Source organism: Ciconia boyciana, chromosome 7 (assembly GCF_034638445.1).
Source record: "Ciconia boyciana chromosome 7, ASM3463844v1, whole genome shotgun sequence".
Taxonomy (NCBI): domain Eukaryota; kingdom Metazoa; phylum Chordata; class Aves; order Ciconiiformes; family Ciconiidae; genus Ciconia; species Ciconia boyciana.
The window spans coordinates 51,204,823-51,230,867 of NC_132940.1; the positions used below are offsets into that span (position 1 = coordinate 51,204,823).

Here is a 26,045-nt window from a genome sequence, read left to right on the forward strand (position 1 = left end):
TGAACAAACCTATGCATGTGATTTCATCAAAGATCTTAATTTGTGGTGGTAATTCCACCACACCACTTGACGGTCTGTTTTTCATAAATGGAAACATTTCTGGCTCTTGGAGGGTGAAGGAGATGACATTTCCGTAAGAGGATTCGCTACATGTACATTTGTGGTTCTCTCGTTGGCATAAAGCTAGTAAATGCCAAACTCACAGGCTTCAGGATTGTATGTATGTTAACCACAAACTTGTTTCTCCTCTGCAGGAATTGAAAAGGAGCTTGCTGGAAACATTTTTCCACCCATTTGTGATACGTTTTACAGATTAGGAAGGCTAACTTCATAGGTACCATTTACTGTCATTCAGCAAGATTGTTTCCATAAGAAAAGTGGCACTATTCTCTGGTCTAAATATACATTAAGTAAAAAGACTTCTTGCAGCCAGAGTTTAAAATTGCACAAGCATTGATTGAGCAATTGAACCAACGTTCAGCCTCGAGACTGGAGCACGCTGAGTTCTGGGAGGCACCACAGGAGAACAGATGTAGCCTCCTTTTCGGGAGCAGGTATCTCCCTCACAGGGTGAAGGATGCCTTGTAGCACAGGGCTCCTGTCTCTGCCTCAAGGAAGTGTCTCCTTAAGATGCCCCCTACAACCACACAGGGGACATAGAGGCCACCCAGGTCCAATAGGCTCAATGGAGTAAAGGCTGCACCGGCAACATTTGCTTCTTGGTCCTCAAGTTCAGATACTTGAGTCTCTGGATTTGACCTGTGTTGTCAAGCCCCCAGAAGCAGTGAAGCCAAGCCTCTACAAGCAAAGCCTCTGAGGAGCCCTGAGCGAGAACAGGTTAGAGGAAAATTAATTGCCCAGAAGAAAACATGTGAGGGAGCTCCAATGGCTCCCTAACACAGAGAGCAAAGAAACCTAATGCCAGGTGCCAGCTGGTTACACCATCTTCAGCAGCTCACCCAGTCCTCTTGCCATGCAATAGTGACACTGATTATGGGGAAAAAGTATTTGAAGCAGCAATGGCTTTTAAAAATTTTTCTTAGATGGTGCTCTTTATATGCCAGAGAACATTTTATCTTTATGTACAAGGCCTTACTGCCAGAAGTGTTGATATTCAACACAAGTATTTTGTCATTTATTATTATGAAATAAAGGATAACAGTTTTTCTACAGGTAGTTTATTTTGTTCCCTGAGTATTACTTTAGACTATTGGCAGTCTAACTGCCTACTATTTCTCAGAAAGCTAATTTGATCAATCCCGAAGCAGGCAGATCCATGGCCCTCCTCCAGATGATATTGGAAATGCTGGTTTAGCATCAAGGAGGTTATAAATCCACACTATGTGATCAAGCTGAAGGTTCAAGGAACAGCTATACTGAAAAATAAGTAGTTATGTTCTTGCTACAGCCTTGGGATAATTTCTAAGCTAGCTGGTCCCTCTAGAGTCTGACTTATGTGGCAGAACAGCATATAAACTCAAGCAGTATTGTAAAGCAATCCCATAGATTTCTAAATTTTCTAATGTTAATAGATAACCACATAGATTGACAGAGCACATAAAATAATATGTGAGATAAAATTAAATCTTCTGGGTCCTGGAGATGTAAAAAATATAACTTCCCCGTATTTAGACATCCCAGGAGAGTTTTCCATCCATGTGCTTCCTGCAGTTGGGAAGACCTCTGAGAAGACCAGTAAATGAGACATGTTAAAGATCACATGTTCTGGCAATATAACTTATTTTCCCATTAATGTCCTCAGGAATATTCCTTTGTCCCGGAGATTGATGTATGCATTTACTTCTGCTTGGCCTGGCAGAAGCTGTAGGAAGGAACTGCCCACATTTGGACAGAGTTGTTGGTAACTTGCTTGCCTGCATTGCATCTCGAGTAGCAGACTCTCTGCATGCCTATGACAGAGATGCTACCTTCTATGTGGAAGTGTTAATTAATAACAATACATAAGGTCACCTCTCTACAATTGAAATTCCTTCCCTGTGGAGAAGAACAGAGAGCAGCAGATATGCAAAAGAGCATGCTAAAGACACTGTAAATATAACCAACAGGCATGTCTATTCCCTGAGCTTCTCTTCTTACAAGAAAGGATGAAATATTTGGATGCTAGAATACAGCTTCTCACAGATTGCAAGCACACACAGATCTTCTGCTGCAGAACAGGCATCTCAGTTTACCTAATAAAGATTTACTGATTGGTAGGAAAAGGTTGTAGGCTGGTAACAAAGTGGAAAAGGAATGCAATAGAGCCATGTCATCTCTTTCTGTGAAAAAATATGTGAGACAACCTACAAGTCCTACAATTCCTGCCTAAGCACCTTCTCTGAGAAAAGTGCTTGCAGGACAGCAGAGCGAGGAAGATGGTAATTCTGTGGAATATGACAATCAAGATTTTCCTTAAGGACTCCCTAGGCTCTGGGGTCAGTTTTCACTTGTAGGAATTTGTCTTTGGATCTGTCTCCTCCAATGGCTTATCTCAGTCAAAAATTAAACCCAGGGAGGATGCTAAGAGGCTAGTTCAGAATGTAATAAAAACTATGCAAGAAAGGTACCTTCCCTGGTCTCTTCTGGGCAAGAGGGTACTAAATCAGGTAAAAGAGCAAGAAGAGACTTGGCTTTGTTGAAATATATGACAGAGAAAGAGAAAACCCTTTGTGTAAGCCATTTTCCTACATGGTGAGTCAGGGAATTTACATCCCATTACGTGCTCAGCAAGAAGTGTAAAAATACAACTCCTTCAAGCATGTGTGAATAGACACGCAGGATCAATCTACAGGATGAAGGCTTTGTTTTCAGTATCCTATGTGCTAGACCTTCACATAGACGATGAGCAAGGAACGTCATGGAATCACAGAATGATTAAGGTTGGAAAAGATCTCTAAGATCATCTAGTCCAACCTTCGACCCAACACCTCCATGCCTCTACACCATGTGCCTAAGTGCCACATCTACACATTTTTTGAACTCCTCCAGGGATGGTAACTCCACCACCTCTCTGGGCAGCCTGTTCTAATGCTTGATCACCTTTTCAGTAAATAAATTTTTCCTAATATCCAATCTAAAACTCTCCTGACACAACTTGAGGCCATTTCTTCTCGTCCTATCACTAGTTACTTGGGAGAAGAGACTGACACCCACCTCTCTACAACCTCCTTTTAGGTAGTTGTAGAGAGCGATAAGGTCTCCGCTCAGCTTCCGCTTCTCCAGACCAAACAATCCCAGTTCTCTCAGCTGCTCCTCATAAGACTTGTTCTCCGGACCCTTCACCAGTTGCCCTTCGTTGCCCTTCTCTGGACATGCTCCAGCAACTCAATGTCTCTCTTGTAGTGAGGGGCCCAAAACTGAACACAGTATTCGAGGTGCGGCCTCACCAATGCCAAGTACAGGGGCATGATCACTTCCCTAGTCCTACTGGCCACACTATTCCTGATACCAGCCAGGATGCTGTTGGCTTTCTTGGCCACCTGGGCACACTGCTGGCTCATGTTCAGGCGGCTGTCAACCAGCACCCCCAGGTCTTTTTCTTCCAGGCAGCTTTCCAGCCACTCTTCCCCAAGCCTGTAGCGTTGCATGGGGTTGTTGTGACCCAAGTGCAGGACTCGGCACTTGGCCTTGTTAAGCCTCATACAATTGGCCCCAGCCCATCGATCCAGCCTGTCCAGGTCCCTCTGTAGAGCCTTCCTACCCTTGAGCAGATCAACACTCCCACCCAATTTGGTCTCATCTGCAGACTTACTGAGGGCACATTCAATCCCCTCATCCAGATCATTGATAAAGATATTAAATGAGACTGGCCCCAAAACTGAGCCCTGGGGAACACTGCTTGTGACCAGCCGCCAACTGGATTTAACTCCGTTTTACAACTCTCTGGGCTCGGCCATCCAGCCATTTTTTTTACCCAGCGAAGAGTACATCCGCCTAAGCCATGAGCCGCCAGCTTCTCTAGGAGAATGCTGTGGGAGACAGTGTCAAAGGCTTTACTAAAGTCCAGGTAGATAACATCTACAGCCTTTCCCTCATCCACTAGGCAGGTCACCTGGTCATAGAAGGAGATCAGGCTGGTCAAGCAGCACCTGCCTTTCATGAACCCATGCTGGCTGGGCCTGATGCCCTGGTTGGCCTGCACATGCCTGTTGAGCGCACTCAAGATGAACCACTCCATAATTTTCCCCAGTACCGAGGTCAGGCTGACAGGCCCGTAGTTCCCGGATCCTCCTTCCAGCCCTTCTGGTAGATGGGCGTCACATTGGCAAGCCTCCAGTCGTCTGGGACCTCCCCTGTTAACCAGGACTGCTGGTAAATGATGGAGAGTGGCTTGGCAAGCTCCTCTGCCAGCTCCCTCAGTACTCTCGGGTGGGTCCCATCTGGCCCCATAGACTTGTGAGTGTCCAGGTGGTGTAGCAGGTGTTAACTGCTTCCTCCTGGATTATGGGGGGTTTATTCTGCTCTCCATCCCTGTCTTCCAGCTCAGGGGGCTGAATGCCCTGGGGATAACTGGTCTGACTGTTAAAGACTGAGGCAAAGAAGGCATTAAATACCTCAGCCTTTTCCTCATCCTTGGTGGCAATGTTCCCTCCCGCATCCAATAAAGGAGGGAGATTCTCCTTGGCTCTCTTTTTGTTGTTAATGTATTTGTAAAAACATTTTTTATTATCTCTTACAACAGTGGCCAGATTGAGTTCTAGCTGGGCTTTTGCCTTTCTAATTTTCTCTCTGCACGACTTGATGAGATCCCTGTACTCTTCTTGTGTTGCCTGCCCCTTCTTCCAAAAGTGGTAAACTCTCCTTTTTATCCTGAGTCCCAGCTAAAGCTCCCTGTTCAGCCAGGCAGGTCGTCTTCCCTGCCAGTTCCTCTTATGGCACATGGGGACAGCCTCCTCCTGCACCTTTAAGACTTCCTTCTTGAAGAATGCCCAGCCTTCCTGGACCCCTTTGCCCTTCAGGACTGTCTCCTAAGGGACTCCCTCAACCAGTGTCAACTACAAAAAAAAAAAAAAATCTATATTGTATGAATGGACATTTCATTACATCAGATCTATGAAGGCTGCATGAACTCAGACATGCAAATAATATGATGGGATTATCCTGTTACATATCTGCCACTCATTTTTGTTGCATGATTGAGACAAATATGGCCAGAAAAGCAGTGATGTTGCCAGCCAACATGGAGGTGATAGGTGAGGAAGCTCTGTGGTGTGGAGTTAGGCTATAGTCAAGTTATACAGTCATTTGGAGAGAGACATTAGCTATACTCTTTTGTGACAGCTGAGGTCCCTACGTCCAGAAATCTGCTTCTTTGAATTTTGCCTGGGAGAAAGGGACCAGGCATCCTTTCCCATGCGGGAGCAGCTGGGACAGTGCTTGGATGAGCCCTGCAGCCCGTACAGGACTGTGCCTGGTATGTCTCTGTTTACCAGAAACTCACAGGTTTTGCACTCAGGTTTGACTTATGCAACTCCTTCTGAGCAATGGAGTTGCAGCTTATTTATCCATCTGCCATGGTGTGTACTAGCTGTGCTGCTATAGATCTTTGTATTGAATTTAGCCCTAAAGCTATTAGAGTTTCACAGGTACTAAATTCTCCAACATAATTTTTGGAAATATAAAATAAGGCAGTAAAGTTGTTAACTCAGAACTCACTTGATATATTGGCAGCTCGAGGCCTTTCTAAGAAAACACGTGGCAGAAAAGCAAAACAAAACTAAACAGCAACATAAATTCTCAGTTCAGTGCAATTTGCAGCATTGATAGTTGTTACAGTCCTGCCTTATACTGCCAGGAAATATTTAAGCATACTTAAATATATATGCATGATCCACCCTGCCAGACAAAACTATGTGCTACATACAGATGGGAATGAGTTGTGTGTTCTGTACTTGACCGCTGGATTGTATTGTACTAAGACTGGTTGTAGTCATAAAGTTGGTTTATGCAACTATTCAAATTTACCTAGAAGTTCTCAAGCTAGTCATTGAAATGATAGTTCTTTTCTTACCCAAGAAAACAAATGCAGAGACATTGAAAGTATCCAAGCTCTTCTGGAAGATGCTATTAAGCAAAGCTTGCTTAATGTCGCCTTCTTTTCAATCGCACAAGGAGATGGGTGGAGTGTAGCAGTCACCAGACAGAAAATAAAACAAAGTACTTGGAGCTGGCAACCAGACCAATATAATGCAGCAAAGATTGGAGACAAAGCCTGTGAATCATTCCAGAAATAAAGTGGTAGGCATTTAAGCTTTCGACAAATATTACTCTGCAGTAAAAATACGTGAATCTTCATCAAGAAATAAATCTAAAACAGGATTATTTTTTTAAAGGACCTCAAAATTAAATACCTCTGTTGTCCAGTAACTCTGAAGTTTACAAGGGAAGTATAGACCATCTTTTCAAGAGACCAGTAACACAATCTGTGCAGCTAATCAGCACGATAGCAGTAGGAAATTATTTCATAGGGGCCTATCACGTCTGTTTTTAAAACTAGTAGTCTTTTAGACTTTTTTATTTTTAATACATTCTCTGCATCTCTCACAAAACCTCTTTTCTGTTAGGATTTATGCTTTAGGAGACAGCTTTTAAAATTTTTTATCAGTCTCTGAACAGGAATACATGTGAGTACATAAATACATATACAGTATGGTGCATGAGTGTTCCTGCTACTACCTGTGTGAATAGCAGTTAGGGTTATGTCAGCAATGGAGAACTTCACTATCATCATAAAAGACTAATATAAAACCCTATTACATGGACTCTCTTGATTAATTATGCAACAAAAAATCAGCAGTCCATTAACTGAACTCCCCGGTTATTTTTCATTTTCACTAGCTTATATAATTATTATCTCGGTATAATTTTTACTATTTTTAAACATTTTGTTAAATTCTGAATATGGAAATCAGGAACACTTTACTGAGTGCCTTTTGGATCAATTTATTTTTGCCAAGAATTGAGAAAATGTATAATTAAAAGTGCTACGGTGTTCAGAAATCTACTTACTATTTCTCCTAACAGTAGGAATACCTGATACAAAACAACTAAATGAACATAGCCTAAAGCTTAGGGGAAAACTTAGCTTAAAACTTAGGGGAAAAAAGTATTATCAGGTATTTCTGAGGATGGTGGGAGATGCAGTGGGTTTTTTTACAGCAACGTTACACAGGTCTGATACAAATATACTGCATATTGTACCAAAACATCTTTAATACTTCAGTGAACCTCACTAACATTTCCTTTTGCATTTACCTCTAGAAAGTCTGCCTGACTTTTTCCTTGGAAGGATGCCTGTGTGCATCGTGCTTTCTTTGCAGGGCACAAACAGAAGACTGTGACCTAAGAACTTTGAGAAACAAATGGAAATGGATGAAAAACCTGACCTTGAGACTCCGTTCCTGTTTGTCATTCACCAGTACAGGAGAAATTACATAGAAGGAGCCAAAATTTCGAACTCTGTAGGAGGAACAACAATACTACAACAGCAAAAGGAAAAGCCTCCTTGCGTGTACACCTCAGCAGCTCAGCTGCGATTCTCCTGCACTACGAGCGAGCAGGAAGTGACAGCAAGTCTCAGGTAGCACTAAAGCCCCAGAAAGCTCCAACCACCTCTGGCCAAGTAAGCATGGACCAAGTGGATCCATACCTTACCTTGCTAATGGTACAAAAGGGATTTTTTAGCTTGTGTCAAGAAAGGGCGTGGGTGGCATTGTGCATTGGAAGCTCTGAGTACTTGGTACCACCTTACTGTGAAGGAGTCAACTTATAAGTAGAGCAAATACAGTCTTTAGAGCTAGCTGGAAGTCAGGAAGGATGTGTATTTCTCTTTTTTATTTTTAAATCTGAAAACTACTTTGACATTTACCATGTCTGCATTTTCAAGTGCCATAAACACTGAAATAAAAATTGCCTCTTATTATAAACTGCTTCTATGTGCTTCTCTAAGACCTCTGGATCATAAGCACAAATAAGTTCAAACTGCCTGATAACCGTAATGACCCTAGATCTGGACATTCCACATTTGGAGACTGAATATTGTTTGCTTCATGACAATAATGCATTAAAAACAACTTTGGAGTCTACAAAACTGATGTAATTACTTCTTGGATGTAAGAATTTGGAAAAAAAAATCTGAGAAATAAATTGACAGAAAATAGACCTTTTGATTTCACACAAAAAGCAGTAGGAATGCTGTTGTTCATACCACTGTCTGTCAGCAACTTGGAAAGTCAGTATGACCAAACAAAAATATAGAAATGTGCTCTGCAGCTTTATTCCAGCAGAAATAATGGCTCTGAACACTATGTGCCTCTAGATGTGTAACTCTGGTGGTTTATGGGATTTTTCACCTAATTTCTCTAAGTCATTATCTCTCCAAATGGTTAAATCAAGTGGGAAAGTTAAAGAATACAAAATATCTAATCTTCTGTATGCAGCAACAATGGCAAAGTAGGAACAGTTACCTAGAATAAATAAATAAGAAAGAACTGGAAATATTTGAATGACCTCATTATTGAAAATATTGTTTATATATCTTGGTCATGCATTATTATTATATGCAGGATTTTTCCCTTTCACGCTCCTCATGAACTACTCCTTGTATTTTTTCTGGCAGCGTGAAGGAGTTAATAGTACTCAAACTGCTTGGAGCCATACTGTGGTCTAATAGAAGAAAGGAAATCTGTGCTAGGGAAAAAACTCATGGCCTTCCCTCCTGCACCCCTGTTGCTCAAGCCAGCAATTCCCCAGCAGCCTGGAATTTCCTTTTCTTGTGGCAGCTAGCCCAGAGGTCACTCCTCCAGCATTGGGACCCCAGGACATTCCTGTGTCATCTGCTGAAGTCTGGCTCTTACACAAAGGGTCAGTGTTGCAACCGTCTTCCCAAGAAGTCCTGTTTCTCTGGTAGCCTTATGAGCTTACGCCCTCCCTCTTTCTTCCACCAGAGGAAACGCCCTCCACCTCTTTCTTAAGACCAGAGGAGACTTCTGTTTAATCAGGTCTGCTCCTTTGCTGTTGCATCTTAGCGAGCTCCACCATGACAATTAGCCTCAATTCAGAGGTGATCAATCTAAGCAGTTAGTGTTTCTAATGGGGGTATTCAGAGTAGATGTTGAACTGGTTCAGGAAAATTAAAGATCCATTCCTATGGGATAGGGCTTACTCTAGGGTCTTACACTCCTGCCCAGAGAAGACTAAACACCGTCACTGATGGATTTGGAAGCAGGACTGCATTTACATATTCTGCTTATCTCAGTGTTAAAATTCTGGTCAGTTCTGCTGATAACAGGGATGCAGCTGAACCTGTGAGAAAATGAACTGGGCCCTGCTAACTTAGGAGCACAGTAACGGTGACGTATCAATCAGGATAGTTTGTGTTTTTCCTGAAAACAAATTTGACTTGTTTGTTATCCTCATCTGTTTGCAAATGGCATGTGCTGTCAATATATTGACTGCAGTTGTTCCAACATATGGCTTTAAGGGAAAGAAGTTTTCTGCACGTGAACTCCACTCAAAAGCAAGAGTGGGCAGAAAGAATCAATGTACATTTGCAATTTATGAGCAGTTTTCAATCAGCTTAATTTAGGTGGTCCTGGAAAATGTAGGTGAATATTTAAAGCTATCCTATTAAGAATAGGTTAATTAAATTAATTTTGAGCTGCAGATACTGGCTTTTAATAATAGACTATTGATGTGCAAGAAAGTAAAATAGACTATTTGGATTTAATTTTTATTCCAGATCTGATCTTTGCAAGATGGTGACTAAGCAGGGAACTCCCCAGATTCCCATCTATCTTCTGCTCCATCCCTACTCTTATCCTTATCATAACAAAAAATTCCAGCTGTGAACAGTTAGAGGACTGAGTTGCTTATCACCTCTGGTCTGTAACCAAGGCTTTAAAAAATGCTAATACAAACAACACAAAGCTCGCACAGAAAAATAGATCACTTAAAAATATAAAGTGGAACAGCAGGAAAATATAAGTGCAAGGCTCCTAAGTTATCTGCTAAGTGACAAGGAATTAAGTGTATTTGGCAAGCTATTATTGTTAGTCCCTTAAGTTCACTGGAGGTATGTAGTTATGCTTGCGGGCCAATGAACATAAACAGAGGACTTAATTCTCCTCCCAGTTTCCCTCCACCTGATTTACTGAAGTGATCTACCAGCTTCTGCAACACTAGCATGAGCTCCAACAATAATGATGGGGTTTAGTATGTATAATGACAAAATCTGTAATATATTCAGGCCCAAAACTCAGGTTTTCTTGCAGATTTCTAAAGGTCATCTTTCTTAAAAAAAGTACTTCATGAAACATTTTTTTGAGTTGAATGGTTAAAGGATGACTTGCAGTCAGGCACTTCCTGCTACGTTTGCAACTAAGAATTGCATTATCATGTAGGGGGCATAGAGTGTCTATAAAACTATGGGAAAATAAAAGGAAGGAGGCTGGTGGAGTCATCAGCAATGACCGCCTTGCTCTGTGCTTCCAGTCCCTTGCCTCAGACACCTCAGGAGGGCATAGATGAGAACAAGCTACAGTCGTCATCCCCGAATTCAAACTGCCACACTCACCTATTGCATCTGGAATGTTAAACATTTTAGATCTGCACCTAACTTCTTCAAGGCACAGAGAGAGCAGGGACATTTGGGCACCTGTAGCAGAATGCAACGCTCCTGCCTTCAGGGAGGAAGGACCACCCTCCGAAACAGGGAAGTGCTGATCGACAAGTTTTGCATTTGTTCATTTTTTTAGTCTCAGAGTCTTTTCCAATCTGTATTTTTCCATGCGGAAAACCAGGCAGCTCCTCAGGAAGAAAGGAGTAATGTTTCTATTTGAGAAAGAAATTGCTTCAGAGAATGATGTAGTTTGCTAGATGTTGTACACAAACCAGAGGGTCTTCTGTCAGGATTTTCAAAGCACCAGATTCCTCCTCGCCCCTGTGGATGCTTTACAGTGCCCAAGTGGCAGCATCTAAAAGAAAATGTGAGTTACTAGAGGACATTTTTCCATTGCTGTGCAAATATTACGCTGCAGTGACAGAGCTTTCTATAATCAGTGTAATAGTCTGTAATATCACCTAACGCAGAGTATATAGCCTGTCTGTGTAACTCACTGCTGCAGCAACAGAAAGTTTGGTTTCCACCAGTTCATTTAGAATATTGATTCCAAAATAAAAGGCTCGCGTTTTAGAGCCTCCTTACTGTAACCCATTCAAAACATTTCAATGAAGTTTTTATACCACTACATTTGATGTAATATGTCCCACATATTTAGCATGTTAATCAGGTAATGAAATTGCTAAATTAGGCAGTTTGAGGGCACTGTGCTGTGTATTTGGTACCTAAATGCTAATTTTTCACCTTGATAAAGAATCTGTGCCTTCACTCTACTTTGGCTTGCATTATTAAGCTATCAGTAATTCTGTCTGCCACAGAAGCCACCAAAACATTATGGGCTTTATGGCTGTACATGCTGCTAAATGAAAACCAGCAGACATCCACAAACAGACATTTTACTGATCCTTTTTACTGTCATGGAAACAGTGATGGTGCAATTTGCATAGCCACAGCATCACTGAACTTGTGTGTCAACACAAGCAATAAAAAGAATGGATTGGGCAGGGAGTGATGGGAATAAATGTATCTTTAATACTGCCACAACAGTTTCTATCCAGTCCAAAGCTTCCTGGAAAGCTTTGTGCAAGAGCGAGGATATCATTTTCAGTGCACAAGAGGTTATGTTACAGAAAAGTGTTTTCTGTTCAACGACAATAGAGATGCTTTTTGGGTAGCAAGAATTTTCTTCCACATTTAGGAAGGCAGTTCTGATACTGCAGTAATAAGAAGGTGGGAGATTGAGAAAACTAGATTATCATGGGATGGTAGCCAGGTTATGTTATGATAGCGGGGGATGCTGCCCACTGCAAGGTTGGTTACAAACACTTTGCACTAGCTAGCACTACCATTACAGCCACATCAGCAAAGCAGTGTTTTGCACTAGATGGACTTACTGCTCTTAAGCTAGCCTGAAAACAAAACAACCGTTGAAGATAAACAGAGCAACATGAGATATGATGCACACCTCTTGACACTTGAACCCTTCAAGACCTAGATATCTTTGTTTTGCCACTGAAGATCCCTCCAATGAGGCGCTAAACAGCAAACCATATGTGGAAGTCAGACACAAATCTCAGCAAAGTAATAATGTAAAATTGTCAAAGATCGTGGAGCAATTTCTAAAGATGAAACTACCTGAAATTTGCCTTTTCTTGCAGCCTCACCAGCTTCACTGGTACCCAGCAAGTGAAATTCAACTTTACAGCTCTAAGTAGATTTCTGCATGTTAACAGTGAAAGGGTTTTGCAGGCATCATCCCCTGCAGTTCTCTAGTCTACTCTTTCTGTATAGAACCTGAAGGTTAATAAGGTAAAAATTTTAATTACAAGGAATTTGTTTCCATCAAGAGATAAATTATAGACAACTTCTTTGTAACAAACAAGGAAAAAAATGATATGTGAGAGTAGTATGAAATATTAGCAGGTTAAATGATCTTTACATACATTTTTGAAAGTTATACTTGCAGATAGTTGCTCTAAAATAAGCATGGAGATATATATATATACACACACATAGATATAGATCTAGCTGACAACATTATAGTTATAAATAACAATGTCAGAAAATCTTGTGGTTCAAATGAGGAAAATTTGGAAAAGCAGCACTCAGGTTTTATTTTCATCTATAAAAGAGATGTTGAAAATCTGTTCCATTTTTTATTCTTCTTTTTCCAAAGCCAAGGTTATCCTGACTTTTCTGTTTTTTCATGTGTTTGTCCTTAGATAACCTTGAGGACAGTGAAGGAAGTCAGAATACCTGATGGTTTTTTTTGGACAACAGCTATTTTTTCACAGCTGTATCAAGAATGGTAATCTTTTAAGACTTCTAAATTTCCTTTGCCTGTAATACTAAAGACTTCATTCAGGAGAAAAACTAATTGGTAAAATTACCACAAGTTGCCCATCAAATACATATACGAAAGTCAAATAATACAAATAGTTTCTAGAAACTTTGTTCAAGAGAATGACTACTTAACAGCTTAGCAAAAAAAAAAACTTTATCAAATATGAGATACAAAACATGTCATCTAGGTAGCAAAGCAATGGATGGCAAAAAACATTGCAAAATGTTTGAAAACAAGTCTCAGCGGTGGCTTGTCAAAGGATGTACTTCACTTTTCATTCTGAAACAGAAATTAGGACCCTTTTACCCATCTACTCAGATTACATGTGACTGTAAGCAACATAATCAATCAGAGGAGTAGAGGAAATTTTCTTATTCCCTTGGCTAAGCTAAGAGTCCTAAACATGTAAAAGCAAGCTAGCCACTTAAAAATTTTGCTTTATAGCCTTAATGACTGTAAAGGACGACTGAAAAAAGATTATGTGGTTTCTTGCAGGATTTTTTGCTCTTTAAAGAGTTATAAAGAGAAGTATCAGTAATACCTACTTTTTAATTTTCAGCATCAAGGAATCAAGGATGACTACTACAACTCCAAATCCTGTACTCTGAATGCACAGACACATAAGAAATTATTCTATTCTTGATTTCTGATAGAAAAAGGTATTTAAAAAACAAGCCACCCTGAAATGTTTTTAATAATTTGATTAAAATTCTCATCTGTTTTTAATGACTAAAAGTTTGTTTCCTGGTATCTCTGATGTCAGTAATGCATTAGTTCTCTAATTAAAGCAAGCAGCAGAAAAAGAGGGGGCAGGGAAGAATCTCTAAGAAAAAGAACTAACAAAAACATCTTTCTTAAGCTTTAGAAACCATTAATATAGGAAGATTTATAGACCACCTTTAAATGAAGCCAATCTAGCTCTTACTGAAAATATAAACTGCATGTCTTCCTTTTCCAATGTAGACCTATCCTTCCTATTTTGTACCAAAATCCTTCTTAGGCTTCAGTATACATTAAAGTTAAACCAAGGCATCAAAAGCAAACAAGTCTGATAACCTCAAATTCTGTGCAGGTGTTTTTCCAGTAATGAATAATTAAGTATTTTGATTAATCCCTACTCTTGAAGCCAATGGGGTTTTATAATCAGTTTTAATTGTAATAAGCACACATCTGAAATTTGTAAACACATTAAATAAAGATGGTTTAATAAAAAGACTGGATATTTAAGAGCATTTTATATAGATTACTAAAATGGAATTTTTACACTTAGAATAAATGTTGGAAAAAGGCTGGTTACTCTCCCAGCTTTGCATACCTACCGATTCAAATTGCTTTCTAAGTATTTCAGCATTAAAATATCACAGACTCTGAATATAATGGCTTACATCTGTTTCTTTTGGGCTCTTACATCTCCAGCTCGGAGCTAGAGCACGAGGACACAAAGCGCAGGAGGAAGGGAAAGCCTCTGCCCATGGATCTCGCAGGACTGTGAGCAGTTCTCCTTACATACCACTCCTCCGTATAGTGCCAGACAATCCCCAAAGAGTGGGATAGGCTTATACGTGGGCTCAGCAGGTCCATGAGCACCACAAGGACAAGCTTGGTTTCTGGCGGTTTGGGTCTTGCCCTTGGGAAGAGAAGATGGCGCCTGGCAGCTGTGGCACAGCCTGGGGCTGGACTTGGCCTCCGTGCTGCAGTGCACGGCTTGGAGCCCCGGAAACATCCCTCTCCCTCTCACATCAGACAACGCACAAATAACGAGAAAGAATGGAGGCATCAGGTTAGAGGAGTGTTAAAAGAAGCATAAACCTTGTGTGCTTAGGAAGCCAGGCTAAAAGAAAAAAAATACATAAAATCTCTGGTGGATTAAATTCCCTGTCTATCCTCATGACATTTAGCTGAGATGTGTCAGCAGATATAAGTGATATCAGATTTTACCTTGGAGGACAACATTATCTGGCTATCACTTTCAGAAACATCTTTCTAAAAGATGAGCCTAGACTCAAAGACATTTTAACCTGGGAATTAAAGAAGTGAAAGGAATTATTTCTCAAAGGAAACCACCCATGTAGTTAATTAGCAATGAGCCCTACCATGACAGGGTGCTTTTTCATAATTTCACTTTCACTGAACTCAAATGAATTGTATATTAGCTTTTAAAAATGCTTTGAAATGAGGATTTTTGGACTTAATATAAGCAGGCATAAGAGAATGTAAAGGGGGTTAAAAGTTCAGAAAGATACTTGAGACAAATAATTGCATAAATGTGTCAGTACATTCTTGAGGAGGAGAAAAAGCAATGGTCGTTTATGAATGTTTAATGATTTTACTCTGAGATCAGTGAAGTCTTAATCAAAGTGGGATGCATGCTTAGCCTGATCAAATAACGCGTGAAGATTCAAATATTCTTTCTGAATACTAATGTAGCATTATACTTGGGACTTTTAAGCAATCAAGATTTGAAAAATGTCAGAAGACCTCCAGAGCACATGGAAGAAATACATGATTCAGTTAAACATTTTGAATTTAATGTCTTAAACATGGATATTGTCCTAATTACTGAAATTAAAGTGTCTACTAAACTTTTTTTCAAGCAGACTCAGGAATGCTGAATGTCATTTGGCAGAAAGGTCTCTGAATATTCTCTTTAGCATCTGAATCTCTTTATCTTCTCTTCACCAAAGAGTACAGCAGACAATAGTAACACATGCACAGAAATGTTGAAAGTTAGGAAACTCCACCCTCCGTGTTATGGCGATTGTTATATTTACCCTACATCCAGCTCTCATCCCCTCCAACTGTTCCTTCAGTGGGAGAGGTTTGTATTTTATTTTTATATGGAATCTGCAATACACATATGTACATACATATCTATAGAGCAAGTCACAAAACAGGCCCACCAAATCAAATATGTGCCTTTAGGTGTCCATAATATCACAAAACATATTCTTTTTTCTGTTGAAAAATCTTTCTATCATCTGAAATTTTGTAGGTTACATTCAGAATAATTGAAATCTGAATTGACATTCCAGGTTTGTCTCCTGATGCATTCTGTTCAACCAAAATAATATTTTCAGGAGGGTTTTTTTTGGAGGGGGGAGAAATTTTAATATTGAATTGAAAGTTTTTAAAGTTTTGGCTTAATCACTTCCTCCAAACGTACATGTGCACAGTATGCAAATCTGTGTGTCTGTTTTCCCTATTCATGCCACGAGGAATTTCACTGAGGGACACTGAGGCTCCCGTGAGTCTTACCTCTCTCCAACGCTATAAGCCTGTATGTAGACACAGACTAAATGCTAGTAGCTTGTGCTAGCACAAGGATCTTGTTTGCTCCAAAAAGATGTGAAATGGTTAAGTATTTCTGGGGAACAAAAGGAACTGGCAGGAGAAGTATGCTGCTGTTTTGGTTTTGTAAGACTTCTTTTTTTTTTTAAATACTTAGTTTACTTTGCTTTCTAATCAATGTAATTGCATCTAACTCCAAATATGACCTAACAGTTTATTAGGTTTTGTAGTGAATGAAGGCTCAGTTACAACAAACAATTTTTTGATTTATCTCTGCTAAACTGGCCATTCTCCAAAGAAACCCTGGTATGAATGCTTCTGCACTCCTGAGCTTTGCTTTTATTACTTTCATTGTTATTACATATGTATACGCACATTGTCTAAACCTGAAATAGTAATGATCATGAAATCACAGCTAGTAGTAACATCACTCACCCATGATTTGCAAAGCTCCCTGTAACAGCTCTTCATATCAGAAGGAGACTGCTTAATCAGTTGTATGGAAGTTCAGTGGTGGTCAATGATCACATCAAACTCTCTTACTGTCAAGACACAAGGTCTATACAGAGAAAGCCAAGGATATTTAATAGCAGGCAGCACAGACTAGCCAACATATGCATTTATTTTAATGAGAGAGAAGGGATTGATCTTAGGATGCCCAATGCAGAAATACTTTTACATAATGTGCATTTCCTACAAAAGCACGTTTAATATTTTAATATTTATTTAAATTATAAATACAGGAAAAAGCCTAGCATCCCATTGTAAAAGAAATAACAGATTGAGCTATGTAATTATTTTTAATAAGTCAGGTTTGTATAGTTAATTTTTAGGGGCTGAAGAGCTGGGTGGATAAATTACTTATGAAAGAGGGTAGTGCTCATATGATTTTACTATAGTGAGACTATCCAAAACCTATTCCTTGCTAAATATATGCCATATAAATCCATGGAAAAGATAGCAAGCAGGAAGAAAACTCAGTGAATGTATGAAGACCAACAAAATGCACAGGACAAAGAACCGTTACTTCTTAAACTTTGGGAAATGGATGTTTGTCCCTTGTTTACTAAAGTAAAGAGCCAGGATTAATAGTTCCTTCTTGTATATACACTGAAATAACTTGTCCTTTTAGGAAGAAGATTACTAGGTTCCTGCCACTAACTAAAACTAATATGCAGTACTTTTTGCTGTCTAGTACTACTGCAAATTAGGTTTTTTGCCTACATCCAAATATGTCATTAGAATCTTAAAATAAATTATTCTAATGTGCATTTAGAACTGCTAGTAATCCACTCACTTTTCTTGTCCTTTTCTAGGGTCTCTTAAAGTGTTTGCTGGAAATAATTCCACTGTTATGATAGTCAGAATACCTTGCTTTAACCATTATAGCTGTGGTGTAAAAAATGCAAACCAGCCATACCCAAGAAGAGCTGGATCCAAACAGAATATTCTGACATTTATGTAGGTGGTATTTCCTTCTATGGCTTGATGGAATAAGTCTTGAAAGTATGAAAACCATCAGCACTCACAGTAAACTCTGGAAAATATTGAGAGCTGTGTTGTTGAAATTGTTTTTTGCTCCTGGAGGTGGCCCTTTCAAAACACAGCTGAGCATCTTTGCCAATGCTCAGCGCCAGTGTTGGTATTGCTCATTTTGTGCATACACTGAGTTCATAGTTTCCACCACTGATGACATTTGGCAGAATTTCTTTTTAGAAAGAAATGAAAGAGAAATCCTTATTTCAATGGGCTGAAAGAGCAGCTTTTCAAACAACAAAAAATCTAGCACAGCTTTCTAAAGTCAGGTGCTTCTGTTTATAGAGTTCCGAAGGGAAAATGGTCCAGTCAGTTCAAATCAACAGCATCTTGCCCTTATCAGGTTTTCACAGATGCTGGGTTTGTGGGTTAGTGGTATTAGTTGTGTCTAGCCAAAAAGGATACTACGGCTTACGGTCTTATGGATCCCTTATTTGATAAAGGAGCTTGGCACCAAATATTTGATCCTGCAGTCAAGAACTGATTTCTGGTCACTGCTCCCAGTGATTAGAGGAATACCCAGGGAGACAGAAACACCAGCTCTGGGGCTCTGCTCTTCAAGATAGCATTGGAGTATTGCTGCATCTAATGGTTCCTGACTCCAGTTTGACAACTGAGAGCACAGATTTATCTAATACTTGCTGGGCAGAGAATTGCTTCTGGCGATTAACCAATCCTAAAAAAACTTAGATAATCTGAAACTATTAAAATAGTAGTTGCTTTACTTCCTTTCCTTTATGGTATTTATTATTGAAAAATCATTGTTTTCTCCCCTAGCGATGCAGATATTTTGAACTAATAAAGTAAAGCAAACATATAGGGCCATCTATACTGCTGTTCCCCAAAATGCGAACATCACATGCTCCTTTGTAGTCACAGTTTCCGGATAAATTGGCTTCTTGACTGTTCACTCTAAAATGTTTTCGTAAATATTTTCTCCAGAAGTGACATTTCTGCTCAAAATATCACTAGAAACAGCATAAGAAAAGGTTGTTTTATTATCTATGGCTCTCTATTGGAGGTTTTATTTTCTGTCACCGCACAAATGCTAAGTGTTTAGATCTTAGAATAGGTATCAATTATTAACAAAAATGGTGGAGAAAGAAAGCACAGTTTCTCATGACAAATGGCACTATAAGCAGAGTTCCATAATCCGGCATGCTGCATTTTCATTCTTCAGAGGACAAAGAGAAGAATGACTAATACATCAACTTCAGTGCTGTTCCCTTGCTTTTTTCAAAAAGCACCTTGCTATCTAAGACCACCCTTAATTTACCATCTTTTGAAGACAGAAAATGTAATGAAAACATCAGTCTCTGGTTTCTGCTAGCCTGTAATACTAAACATCAGAGTAATAGTTATTCTCCACCCACTCATTAATCATGTCCCTACTCCATGCATACTCCTCTGCTCTTCTGACACATTATATAAACTACCTAAAGCAGACAGCTCTTCCTCTGCTTAAAGAAATTTCCACTATTGCAGAAGGGAATGAAAACTCTGAACTCTATGAAGTTAGGATGTACAATACTTTCTTTACACTGATAATCCAGAGCTTTGGACTTTTAATTCCTTATTGCTGTTAAGGATTTTAGAATTCCTGGACTTCAACTCATCATGACTCTCCTGGTTTCAGCTGGGATAGAGTTAATTTTCTTCCTAGTAGCTGGTATAGTGCTGTGCTTTGGATTTTAGTATGAGAATAATATTGATAACACGCTGATGTTTTGGCTGTCGCTAAGCGGTATTTACATTGGTCAAGGACTTTTTTTTTTCCTTCAGCTCCCCATGCTCTGCCAGGTGCCCAAGAAATGGGAAGGGGCACAGCCAGGATAGTTGATCCAAACTGACCAAAGGGCTATTCCATACCATATGATGTCATGCCCAGTATATAAACTGGGGGAGTTGGCCGGGGGGTAGCGATCGCTGCTTGGGGACTGGCTGGGCGTCGGTCGGTGGGTGGTGAGCGGTTGTATAATTTTTTTTTTCCTTTTTTTCCCTCCCTTGGGTTTTGTTCCTCTCTCTCTCTCTCTCTCATTGTTTTCCTTCTCATTATAATTCATTATTATTATTATTATTTTGTTCCAATTATTAAACTGTTCTTATCTCAACCCACGAGTTTTCTTACTTTTGCTCTTCCGATTCTCTCCCCCATCCCACCAGGGGGGAAGTGAGCGAGCGGCTGCGTGGTGCTTCGCTGCCAGCTGGGGCTAAACCACGACAATGACATGCCAAGTGCCAAAATCCCACAGCAAGAGGTTTGTAGGAGCTTCGTAGACAGCCACTTCAGGAGAATTAGGGTATTTATACCCGCCTGAGAGCTTCCCATCCTTTTCTCAGTTAGATAAACAAATTGTCTTTTACCTACGTATGATACTTGGAGCCAACTCAGGTTCACTGTGCCTGTGCCCCAGAGTGGCAGGACACAAGCCAGCCCTGATCTAAAAGCCATCTGACAGCATGAGCGTGGCACAGAGCCCACACTAGTATACTTGTTTCTCTGCAGGATTTACTAACTCAGAAGTAGTGCCATGCTAATAGGGTGATGTAGCTCTCAGCTGGCTCAGAGGACCACCGGGGTGGGCTCATTTCTGCCACATACCATTGTTGCCATACCCATCCCAGGAGCAGGCTCACTGGTCGGTGAAGCACAGCTGGGTCATGGAAAGATTTACGAGACATAGCTGAACAACACCAGTCTCTATGTTGTCAAAAACTAATGGCAATTTCCTTTTCCTTTCAGTAGTAGGGTGCTTTTTAGCGGCACAAACTGCTGGTTAACCTCACTGCTGCCACAAGGTTCTCTGTGGTCACGATGTGCAGCCTCCTACTAACTTATCTGTCATCCCAGGACTCCTGCAGCCCTGCTTTACAAAGCTCTCTTCATTTTCCCAGCCCTTCAAAGGTACATCTGAGGGTTTTGCCTGCAGTCACTCTGTACTGGTCCCAGAACATTTTGTAGAGTCCCTGACTCCTCCTCCACAGTAAGAAGTCACTGCTGGGGAATAAATTTCAGATCATTTATGAATGTTCAAGGGCTAGGAATTTGGGTGTCTAAGGGATTACATATGAAGGGTGCAGTGCATGCTGCTGAGCCCTTCATTTTTATAGAGGACAATTTGTGTGTGTGTGAGTGCCAGTGTGTCTTTAACAAATTTTTCAGTGAAAGAATTTGGAAACATCAGTGAATTTTTCTCATCCTTTCATCTACTTCATTGTCCTAGGCATAGACTCTGCATATCCTGAATAAGACAATCACTACAGCTGTATGGATTTCTGCCACATCCTTAGTTACTCCTGAAGGTCTCAACAGCAGTGAATCATAGCTTAGTCCTGGCATACATACCAAGGGCCCAGAGGCCAAGGGACTAATTGAAATCAGTGAGTTTATACACAAACACACATACATGCATACAAAAACACATGCTTCACTTAGAAATGCATTATTTTTCAACTGAAAAAAATCAAACCAAGCCAGAAAGTACTCACGAGTACTTGCTAGCTGCAAACTACTGGACTGGATACCATCCTAACTGGTAAGTTTGATGTGTGCAGCTTTATCCAAGAGGTTGTCATCATTGTTTAATGTTTAAAAAGATGTTATCTGAAGCTTTTGATTTATCAAGGCTATGGAGTAAGGAACAGAAGTCCTTCATATTTATGTTGAAACAATACTAACCCCTGTAATAACGCTCTAGCCAGTCTCCTCCCAGTTTCATATTTTCTTCTAGGTTTTGCCATTTGACACTTGTTTCATGTAGAAACTTGGGCTATAGCTGGATCTAGTCCAAATGCTTCATGGTCTTTGGAGGCAGAGGGGGAGAAAAGGGGTTTTGTTTTGATGGACCGTGTTTTCATGAATATCTGATTTCCATAGTACATCATCCCACTTGCTATAAATCAACTGTCAATGAGAACTTAACACTCCAGCTTCACAGGCATTTCTCACAGCAGCAGTGATGCCTTTGAGATGTTCCTCATCCCATCCCACACATAGTTTGTGCAACTCTTCAGCAGCAAAGGCTCATCTGGTGCTGACACAGCAATGCAGCAGTGCAGGGGGATGGGGGGGATGTGCTGACACCAGAAATAGCTTGTGAAAATACACATTGTCAGAAGGAGTTTGTAGAGTGTTCCAGGAGGAGAAAAAGAGGGTTGGAGAACAGGGATTAGAGGTAGCAAGAGAAGGGAATTTCTAGATGGAGAGAGAAATTCGTTGAACCTCAGTTTGAGTCAAGTCAGGGCAGATTGTGCTCATCTGAAATAATGTCTTACCTACTCTTGTTATGCTAACCTAGGGTTTCTAGCTGTAAACCAAGGAGTGAAAGGGAGGACTTTGGCAGGCCTGGGATTGCTTCACCCGTTGTGTGAGCACTTCGCTGCGATAGCAGACGTGGCTAGCTGAGCACTAGTGGCTTCCTCTGCTGCAGGGACTCCTATGGCCAGAGAAGTTGCTGTGTTGGGAACAAACCTGAGCAGTTACTTTTAACAAACTTTCTCTGCTAACTAGCTGGGTTTGTTCAGTTTTTTCTTTTGTTATTTTATTAGTATAATTGAACTTTACATAAAAGCACTAAGTGTTTTTATTACTCACCTTGAAACAGACCATTCTGATTAATCTCTTGGTATCTGTACTTACCCTTTGTTGATAATGAGTTGAGTAAATGCATCTGAAGACCTACACTCCTTACTGGCAAGGCCAGGACAGCACAGAAACAAAACTGTTATTATAGAGTCCAACAACACAAGGCCACCAAGTAGGTTTGAAGGCCAGATCATTTCCAGACTGTTTTTTTTTTTTTTCCCCCCTTCATGAAAGCATAATGCTTTGGAACCGTTTTCAAATGCAAGTCTGGCTCCCAAGGACCTGAAAAGGGCATTTGCTGATAAAGAGCGAAATGGACATGGGCCTGTTCTTCTACTTGAGCTTTTTTGAGTCTTTGCAAGATTGCTAGTTTCCCAAAACATCAATCCACAGAGAGTTAATCTTACTGGCTATATGAAACTATATATCTGCCTCTGGCTAAACTAGAAGTGATACACATCCAAACAATTACTTTTCTAATAAAATACTAGAAGGTATCCTTTACGCAACAATCCATCATCTATAATGTCCTGTCAAAGCTGTTTTAGTATATGCCAATACACTTCAGGAGCCATGGAAAAAAAAAGGAAAAAGGGGGGGGCGGGGGGGGGGAGGAGGCCTAGCTCATTCTGCCCTGCTTTGAACATTAAAAAGGGACTTCAAGTATTCTCCACTTGCAGAACTTGGCACAAAATCCATGCCTTGTTACAGACTCCTGGTTTTCACTTTCAAAAATGCTTTTAGCTTATATGGCTGGTGGGGACAAAAGCTTCCACACTGTAACTTTTGTTTGAATTGGCAATATGTTGTCTCTATGAGACCACAAATTCTGAATGAAGATCTGTTAACCATACCATTAACATCCATGGAGGATGGGCATAAACCCTGAAAGCTCCCTCAACCTGGCTGTGGATCAGTTAGTCTAATAAAAGACATTTATATAACTTTGCCTTGTTTATCCCTCCAGATCATTTTGGTTAGTAACACCAGTGTTATTTGTGCCTGGTACATCACAACCTCCACCTGGGTCTCCACCCCCTTTGCAGAAAAGGGCCTGAAAGTTCAGGCACCCTGATAATTCCCCTGGCAAAAACAGCTTTGCCAGCCAAAGGGATACAGCAAAGGTGAGGTTTGAAGAAAGGTTTGTGATGTCCTTGTTGCAGTCACTGGCCCTCTCTCCCTTCCTTATCTCTCACCACCAGCTCAGCCATCACCCGGGGCTCAGCATCCTCCAGTGGAAATGGGTACCAGACCGTAGAGTAAGCCCCTACATATTGCACCACCTTAGGCATCTCCTTACTAAGTATTTAGCTGTTTATTCTTTACTACTTTTCCCCATTTCATCTACACAAAGGGCTTGTGGCAATAACGATAAAGAGGTCTCTATATGCCCATAATAAAAAAAGCAAAAGAAGCTCAGTCCTGCCCTTGTCGTCCAGCCTGAGGCCACAGCTCACAGGTTCTGTGCTTAGAGCAGCCTCTTCATCTTGGCCCTCCTGAAGGTCTCCACAGCCTTTCATGTATCAGCATGACACTCAGTGCTCTCATCCCATTTGGTTGCCCAGAGCTTCGAGGTAGGTAGGGTTCTGCACGTACTTCTTGGACTGCTCTGCCATGCTCCAGCTCTGAGCCTGCTCACCCCTGCGCAGTAACAAAGGCAAAGGTACCAAACACCCGCTCCCATTCCTGCCCTGACGTGCCTTTGCACCTGCTTACTATTTCTAGCATGTTCCACTACCTGTACAGAGGAAGAAATGCTTTATTTTAGTAACTGACTGCAACCTGGAAACATCATATGTCCAGAGCCTCAGAAAGCATGAGTGCCAAACTCCCTCTGATCTGGCTTCTCAGCCTCGTAGGGTCTGGCATATCTACTTCATTTCTCAGCTCCTCCAGAGCCAGGCTTCTCAGCCTTCCAACGCCTCTAGCTCCAGACTGTGATCAGAACTTATGGAGACTACACATTATTGCAAAACAGGAACCCTTTGTGCTGCTACATTTGCTATACTACTATGACTACTGAAAACTGCCTGTGTTAAACACTATAGCTGATATGTTGCCCAAATAACTGAACTTCAAATCATCAGTATCATGCAATTCTCAGCCTGCAATCCTTGTAACACAGTCCTTAACATACATGTACTCTTCAATAACTCCACAATTCAAAATCATAATCCTAACAGCCCCTTTTCCTCAACACAACACTTAACTATGCAATGTAGTTTGGGAAAAGAAGCATGACCAAAAAAAAATAGAGCTACCATCTAACAAACAACTTTGCCTTATTTTTCACAACACATTCTTGTTGGCCACAGATGACAAAAGCAATTTAAGACAATTACAGATTAACCACAAATACAACCAAACACAAAGTCAGAGTGGATGCAGACCGACACACCACTAAATAGCCATAGTCTATAATATCTCTAAATTAGCTATTTTATTTCAATTCATTAATTCTTAAATTAGTAAACTGTACACCTGCTTTGGCAAAGCCTGTTAGTTTCAGCTGCAGCTCGATGTTGCCCTCCTGTGGGCCAAAAAAAGGGAGAGCTGTTGTGTTTCTTCACACCTTTGCCATATCAAGAGAAATCTGGGCATGGCCTGCTCCTTTCCAGCTGAGACAGAGTAAGCACAGATGAGCTGAGTCCCTGTGAATCATGTAAATGTAACATTGTTCTCCAGATTTAATCACTTCTGGACTACTTTTTGTACAAGTCTGCTCCAGATCAGCCATAGGAATAAACATCTGCATCTTGCCAAATTAGCCACAGCTTACAATATGATATTTATGCTGACTTTCTTCCAGCTGAGGGAAAAGAGGTGATACATCAAGTTTGCTGGAACAAAACACTACTCTTCAATTTTTTCAGCAGGTTTGAATGGCAGAGTGAATTTTTTCTCATCCTTTACCTCCTGACAGTACAGCTGCCCGACAATGGGGTCTTCAGTCTTGAGAACTCCCAGGCATAAAGGCATTTTTGCTTCCAATCTGATGAAGGCCTCTCCCTTGCCTAGGCTGGGGTGGATTTGTCTGCAACAGCCTCCTTATAGCAGAGTTAAGTGTGTGTCACTCATGTGACACTTCCCATGTTTTTGTCACCTGGGGACTGTAGATCCCCATTTCTGTAACAGACTGAATTTAGGACCCATCTGAATTCTGAACTATGGCCAAATTGATTTGGGGATGGCACATAGTTAGGTTGGTCTCCAGTTGGTCTTCCACTTCCTAAGGATGGGATAAAGGGGCAAATCCCCCACCAGTAAGATGTAGGAAATGCTCCAAAACCAGTGACTTTTGAAACACAAACAGCACTTAAGGACTGGGAAGCTAATAATTGATCTCTTCATGCCTGAAGCAACAGCCAGGAGACAGGATGGGAGTACCTGGGCTATGTGAGAAAAGAACATACTCCTTTTCTTGTGCATGATGCATGAGTAAGCGGGAGCCATGAGGAACACTACCAGTGAGGATAGTAGGGCTTGTTTTGTTATTTAAATTGGTAATTAATAATTCTTCCTGCATCAAAGCCCCTAGGGAATTATTTATAATGCTGTCATGGCTGTCACTCCAGCGAGGTTGACTCCCCCGAGACTCCTCCAGGACCTGCAGAGTGCTAAGGGAAGGAAAAGGTGTTTGAGGCAGCTGCAGGCAGAAACTGAACTTCAATTCC

The 26,045-nt window shown here is 40.7% G+C and overlaps 1 long non-coding RNA gene across 1 annotated transcript; it reads left to right on the forward strand.

Annotated features, from left to right (window-relative positions):
• Positions 1-10,564: 10,564 nt before the first annotated feature.
• Positions 10,565-15,454, forward strand: LOC140654544 (uncharacterized). Its single transcript, XR_012043442.1, has 4 exons — positions 10,565-10,985; positions 12,841-12,926; positions 13,522-13,621; positions 14,379-15,454. It is a non-coding gene; the product is annotated as an uncharacterized lncRNA (long non-coding RNA).
• The last annotated feature ends 10,591 nt before the right edge of the window (positions 15,455-26,045 follow it).